Source organism: Oncorhynchus keta, unplaced genomic scaffold, assembly GCF_023373465.1.
Source record: "Oncorhynchus keta strain PuntledgeMale-10-30-2019 unplaced genomic scaffold, Oket_V2 Un_contig_226_pilon_pilon, whole genome shotgun sequence".
NCBI classification, from domain to species: Eukaryota; Metazoa; Chordata; class Actinopteri; order Salmoniformes; family Salmonidae; genus Oncorhynchus; species Oncorhynchus keta.
The window spans coordinates 1-7,500 of record NW_026283016.1 but is presented as its reverse complement, the minus strand read 5'-3'; the positions used below and the strand labels follow the sequence as shown (position 1 = coordinate 7,500).

Below are 7,500 nucleotides of genomic sequence, written 5' to 3'. Positions count from 1 at the left end.
TCCGCCCTCCTGTCTCCTCCCCCTGTCTCCTCTCCTCCCCTCCCCTGTCTCCTCCCCTCCCCCTCCCCCTCTCTCCTCCCTGTCTCCTCTCTCCCTGTCTCCTCCCTCCCCCCCTCTCCTCCTCCACTCCCCTGTCTCCTCCCCTCCCCTCTCCTCTCCTCCCCCCGTCTCCTCCCCTCCCTCTTCCCCTCCTCCTCCCTGTCTCCTCCCCTCCCCCCTCCCCCTTCCTCCCCTGTCTCCTGTCCATCCCCTGTCTCCTCCCCCCTGTTATCCCCTCCCCTGTCTCCTCCCCTCCCCCCTGTCTCCTCAGAGAGGAGCCTCCCAGACCCCTCCTCTCTCCTCCCCCTCCTCCCCTCCCCCTCTCCAGGAAGACCCCCTGTCTCCTCCTCCCCTCTCCTCTCCTCTGGTCTCCTCCCCTCTCCTCCCCCCCGTCTCCTCCCCCCGCCTCCTCCCCCGTCTCCTCCCCCCTCCTGATCTCCCCAGTTCTCCCCGTCTCTGGTTAAACCTCCCCGTCTCCCTCCCCCGTCTCCTCCCTCCCCCGGTTCCAGTTCCTCCCCCGTCTCCTCCCTCCCCCGCTGGTTCCTCCCCCCCTCTCCTCCCCTCCCGTCTCCTCCCCTGTCCCTCCCCTGTCTCCTCCCCTGTCTCCTCCCTACCTGTTGTATGAGGCTGGTGATGTCCAGATGTATCAGACAGTTCTCTACACTGTCCATCATGTTGTTATCCTGTAGGTGGGTCAGCAGGTCTCTCATGACGGACACACAGCCCAGACGCTCCGACACGATGTAGGGTTCCAAACTCTCCAGGAAGACCCCCGAGCCACACAGTTCTCCACCAGGCGGGTATATAGCTGGTTAAACAGTAGGTCCCTATAGGACCACAGAGAGAAGAGCATGATCATGGTACCAGTTCTCCACCAGGCGGGTATATAGCTGGTTAAACAGTAGGTCCCTATAGGACCACAGAGAGAAGAGCATGATCATGGTAACAGTTCTCCACCAGGCGGGTATATAGCTGGTTAAACAGTAGGTTAAACACCAGTCTCAACGTCAACAGTGAAGAGGCGACTTCGGGATGCTGGCTTTCTAGGCCGAGTAGGGTTGTGTATCGGAGGACGCATGACTTTCGACCTTCGTCTCTCCCGAGCCCGTACGGGAGTTGTAGCGATGAGACAAGATAGTAGCTACTAACAATTGGATACCACAAAATTGGGGAGAAAAGGGGGTAAAATTCCAAAAAATTATTCAAAAAATATTAAGATGGGCCAAAGAACACAGACACTGGACAGAGGAACTCTGCCTAGAAGGCCAGCATCCCGGAGCCGCCTCTTCACTGTTGATGTTGAGACTGGTGTTTTGTGGGTACTATTTAATGAGGACTTGTGAGGTGTCTGTTTCGACAACTAGACACTAATGTACTTGTCCTCTTGCTCAGTTATGCACCGGGGCCTCCCACTCCTCTTTCTATTCTGGTTGGGGCCAGTTTGTGCTGTTCTGTGAAGGGAGTAGTACACAGCGTTGTACGAGATCTTCAGTTTCTTGGCAATTTCTCGCATGGAATCGCCTTCATTTCTCAGAACAAGAATAGACTGACAACTTTCAGAAGAAAAGTCTTTGTTTCTGACCATTTTGAGCCTGTAATTGAACCCACAAATGCTGTGGCTCCAGATACTCAACTAGTCTAAAGGCCAGTTTTATTGCTTCTTTAATCAGAACAGAGGGTTTTCTAATTATTAGAGGGTTTCCTAATGATTAATTAGCCTTTTAAAATGATGAACTTGGATTAGCTAACACAACGTTCCCTTGGAACACAGGAGTGATGGTTGCTGATAATGGACCTCTGTTTGCCTATGTAGATATTCCATAAAAATCTGCCGTTTCCAGCTACGATAGTCATTTACAACATTAACAATGTCTACACTGTATTTCTGATCAATTTGATGATATTTTATAATATAATATTTAGCTTTTCTTCCAAAAACAAGGACATTTCTACGTGACCCCAAATATTTGAACGGTAGTGTGTGTGTTATGACTTTACACCCCCTGCTATATTGTGGATAAAGAGTTCACCGTCGAACAGAACACAGAGGGTTTTCTAGAATGGAAGCCTCTCCAACAAAATCCAGGTAGTAGAATCAGGAATTCCCCTGGGCAGTTGTCTAGGCCCATTACTTTTTTCAATCTTCACTAACGACCTGCTTTGAGTAAAGCCAGTGTGTCTATCTTTCCAGATGACTCAACACTATACATGTCAGCTACAACAGCGACTGAAATGACTGCAGCACTTAACAAAGAGTGTGTGGAAAGGAATAAGTTAGTCCTAAATATTTCTAAAACTAAAAGCATTGTAATTGGGACAAAATCATTCACTTAACCCTAAACCTCAACTAAATCTTGTAATAAATCATGTGGAAATTGAGCAAGTTGAGGTGACTAAACTGCTTGGAGTAACCCTGGATTGTAAAACTGTCATGGTCAAAACATATTGCTACAACAGTAGCTAAGATGGGGAGAAGTCTGTCCATAATAAAGTGCTGCTCTGCCTTCTTAACAACACGATCAACAAGGCAGGTCCTACGAGCCCCAGTTTAGTCACATCTGGACTACTGTTCAGTCGTGTGGTCAGATGCCACAAAGAGGGACTTAGGAAAATTGCAATTGGCTCAGAACAGAGCAGCACAGATGGACACAGACAGCTAATATGAATAATGTGCATGTCAATATCTCCTGGCTGAAAGTGGAAGAGAGATGTACTTCATCACTACTTGTATTTATGTTGAATGCACAGAGCGGTCTGTCTAAACTACTGGCACAGAGCTCGGACACCCATGCATACCCCACAAGACATGCCACCAGAGGTCTCTTCACAGTCCTCAAGTCCAGACTATGGGAGGTGCACAGTACTACATAGAGCATACATGGAACTCTAGAGCCATGACTATTTTAATGGAACTCTATTCCACAGTACTACATAGAGCCATGAAAAATACAGGAACTCTATTCCTTACAGTGACTTATGATATAACTCTGGAACTGCTATTCACAGTAATACATAGAGCCATGATTACATGGAACTCTATTCATTACAGAAGGGAGGAAATCAAACTTCACACTTATTATTCCATGACTCACACTTCAACTAACTATTCCACAGTACATGAAAACTTACATAGAGCCATGATTACATGGAACTCTATTCCACAGTTCCGCATATAGCCATATTACAAAAGAACATCTCTGTCACAGTACTACATAGAGCCATGATTACATGGAACTCTATTCCACAGTACTACATAGAGCCATGACTACATGGAACTCTATTCCACAGTACTACATAGAGCCATGATTACATGGAACTCTATTCCACAGTACTACATAGAGCCATGATTACATGGAACTCTATTCCACAGTACTACATAGAGCCATGACTACATGGAACTCTATTCCACAGTAATACATAGAGCCATGATTACATGGAACTCTATTCCACAGTACTACATAGAGCCATGACTACATGGAACTCTATTCCACAGTACTACATAGAGCCATGATTACATGGAACTCTATTCCACAGTACTACATAGAGCCATGACTACATGGAACTCTATTCCACAGTACTACATAGAGCCATGACTACATGGAACTCTATTCCACAGTACTACATAGAGCCATGACTACATGGAACTCTATTCCACAGTACTACATAGAGCCATGACTACATGGAACTCTATTCCACAGTACTACATAGAGCCATGACTACATGAACTCTATTCCACAGTACTACATAGAGCCATGACTACATGGAACTCTATTCCACAGTACTACATAGAGCCATGACTACATGGAACTCTATTCCACAGTACTACATAGAGCCATGATTACATGGAACTCTATTCCACAGTACTACATACAGCCATGACTACATGGAACTCTATTCCACAGTACTACATAGAGCCATGATTACATGGAACTCTATTCCACAGTAATACATAGAGCCATGATTACATGGAACTCTATTCCACAGTACTACATAAAGCCAACATGGAACTCTATTCCACAGTACTACATAGAGCCATGATTACATGGAACTCTATTCCACAGTACTACATAGAGCCATGACTACATGGAACTCTATTCCACAGTACTACATAGAGCCATGACTACATGGACTCTATTCCACAGTACTACATAGAGCCATGACTACATGGAACTCTATTCCACAGTAATACATAGACTACATAGCCATGACTACATGGAACTCTATTCCACAGTACTACATAGAGCCATGATTACATGGAACTCTATTCCACAGTACTACATAGAGCCATGACTACATGGAACTCTATTCCACAGTACTACATAGAGCCATGACTACATGGAACTCTATTCACAGGAACAAACTCTATTCCACAGTACTACATAGAGCCATGATTACATGGAACTCTATTCACAGTACTACATAGAGCCATGATTACATGGAACTCTATTCCACAGTACTACATAGAGCATGATTAGAACTCTATTCCACAGTACCATGACTACATGGAACTCTATTCCACAGTACTACATAGAGCCATGACTACATGGAACTCTATTCCACAGTACTACATATAGCCATGATTACATGGAACTCTATTCCACAACTACAGACTGATTACATGGAACTCTATTCCACAGTACTACATAGAGATGACTACATGGAACTCTATTCCACATCAGGTAACTGACAAGCAGTAAAATTAGATAGACCTTATGGAACAGCAGGGACTGTGAAGCAACACAAACATAGGCACAGACAGATGCACACACACACACATAGATTTAGTACTGTAGATATGTGGTAACTGTAGAGTAGGGGCCTGAGGGCACACAGTGTGTTGTGAAATCTGTGAATGTATTGTAATGTTTTTAAAATTGTATTAAAATTGGACCCCAGGAAGAGTAGCTGCTGCCTTGGCAGGAACTAATGGGGATCCATAATGAATACAAATGCTAGGAGGCTCTGGGGCAGGGATGGGACCATAATAGACTGATAATAGAATTCTCTGGAACCGGGACGGGATGGCAGTTCTTAAGTGAAGGAAGGAGCCTTTTAGTCCAGTCCGAGTGCAGCAGAGAGCAGAGTAGCAGCCCCTTCGGCACAGAGATGGACAGAGAAAGGAAGATCTTTCTCTCTCTCCAGACTAAGGCCGACCACCACAAAGGGTTACGAAAGAACAAACTGAAAGCACGTTCACACAGGAACAAACAGACTGAAAGCTCATTCACACAGGAACAAACTGAAAGCACGTTCACACAGGAACAAACTGAAAGCACGTTCACACAGGAACAAACTGACTGAAAGCACGTTCACACAGGAACAAACTGACTGAAAGCACGTTCACACAGGAACAAACTGAAAGCACGTTCACACAGGAACAAACTGAAAGCACGTTCACACAGGAACAAACTGACTGAAAGCACGTTCACACAGGAACAAACTGACTGAAAGCACGTTCACACAGGAACAAACTGACTGAAAGCACGTTCACACAGGAACAAACAAACTGAAAGCACGTTCACACAGGAACAAACTGACTGAAAGCACGTTCACACAGGAACAAACTGACTGAAAGCACGTTCACACAGGAACAAACTGACTGAAAGCACGTTCACACAGGAACAAACTGACTGAAAGCACGTTCACAGGAACAAACAGACTGAAAGCACGTTCACACAGGAACAAACAGACTGAAAGCACGTTCACACAGGAACAAACAGACTGAAAGCACGTTCACACAGGAACAAACAGACTGAAAGCACGTTCACACAGGAACAAACAGACTGAAAGCACGTTCACACAGGAACAAAACAGACTGAAAGCACGTTCACACAGGAACAAACAGACTGAAAGCACGTTTTAGCAACATGAAAGCACACAGGAACAAACAGACTGAAAGCACGTTCACACAGGAACAAACAGACTGAAAGCACGTTCACACAGGAACAAACAGACTGAAAGCACGTTCACACAGGAACAAACAGACTGAAAGCACGTTCACACAGGAACAAACAGACTGAAAGCACGTTAACACACAGGAACAAACAGACTGAAAGCACGTTCACACAGGAACAAACAGACTGAAAGCACGTTCACACAGGAACAAACAGACTGAAAGCTCATTCACACAGGAACAAACAGACTGAAAGCACGTTCACACAGGAACAAACTGACTGAAAGCTCATTCACACAGGAACAAACAGACTGAAAGCACGTTCACACAGGAACAAACAGACTGAAAGCACGTTCACACAGGAACAAACTGACTGAAAGCACGTTCACACAGGAACAAACTGACTGAAAGCACGTTCACACAGGAACAAACAGACTGAAAGCACGTTCACACAGGAACAAACTGACTGAAAGCACGTTCACACAGGAACAAACTGAAAGCACGTTCACACAGGAACAAACTGAAAGCACGTTCACACAGGAACAAACAGACTGAAAGCACGTTCACACAGGAACAAACTGACTGAAAGCACGTTCACACAGGAACAAACAGACTGAAAGCACGACTCACACAGGAACAAACAGACTGAAAGCAAACAGGAACAAACAGACTGAAAGCACGTTCACACAGGAACAAACAGACTGAAAGCACGTCACACAGGGAACAAACAGACTGAAAGCACGTTCACACAGGAACAAACAGACTGAAAGCACGCTCACACAGGAACAAACTGAAAGCACGTTCACACAGGAACAAACAGACTGAAAGCACGTTCACACAGGAACAAACAGACTGAAAGCACGTTCACACAGGAACAAACTGAAAGCACGTTCACACAGGAACAAACTGAAAGCACGTTCACACAGGAACAAACTGAAAGCACGTTCACACAGGAACAAACTGACTGAAAAAGTTGAAGCTCACACAGGAACAAACTGAAAGCACGTTCACACGGAACAAACAGACTGAAAGCACGTTACAGGAACAAACTGAAAGCACGTTCACACAGGAACAAACTGAAAGCACGTTCACACAGGAACAAACAGACTGAAAGCACGTTAACAAACTGAAAACGTTCAGGAACAAACTGACTGAAGCACGTCACACAGGAACAAACTGAAAGCACGTTCACACAGGAACAAACTGAGACTGGGAAAGCACGTTCACACAGGAACAAACTGAAAGGAACAAACGACTGAAGCTCACACACAGGAACAAACAGACTGAAAGCACGTTCACAGGAACAAACTGAGCACACAGGAACAAACAGAACAAACTGAAAGACGTGGAAAGCACGTTAACACAGGAACAAACAGACTGAAAGCACGTTCACACAGGAACAAACAGACTGGAAAGCACGACTAACACAGGAACAAACAGACTGGAAAGCACGTTCACACAGGAAAACAAACAGACTGAAAGCACATTAACACAGGAACAAACAGACCATACGTTCACACAAGGAACAAACAGACTGAAAGCACGCTCACACAGGAACAAACAGACTG

The 7,500-nt window shown here is 45.2% G+C and overlaps 1 pseudogene; it reads right to left on the bottom strand.

Annotated features, from left to right (window-relative positions):
• LOC118383697 (vacuolar protein sorting-associated protein 8 homolog) overlaps positions 1-913 on the bottom strand; it is a 161,782-nt pseudogene extending 160,869 nt beyond the window's left edge.
• Positions 914-7,500: the final 6,587 nt, after the last annotated feature.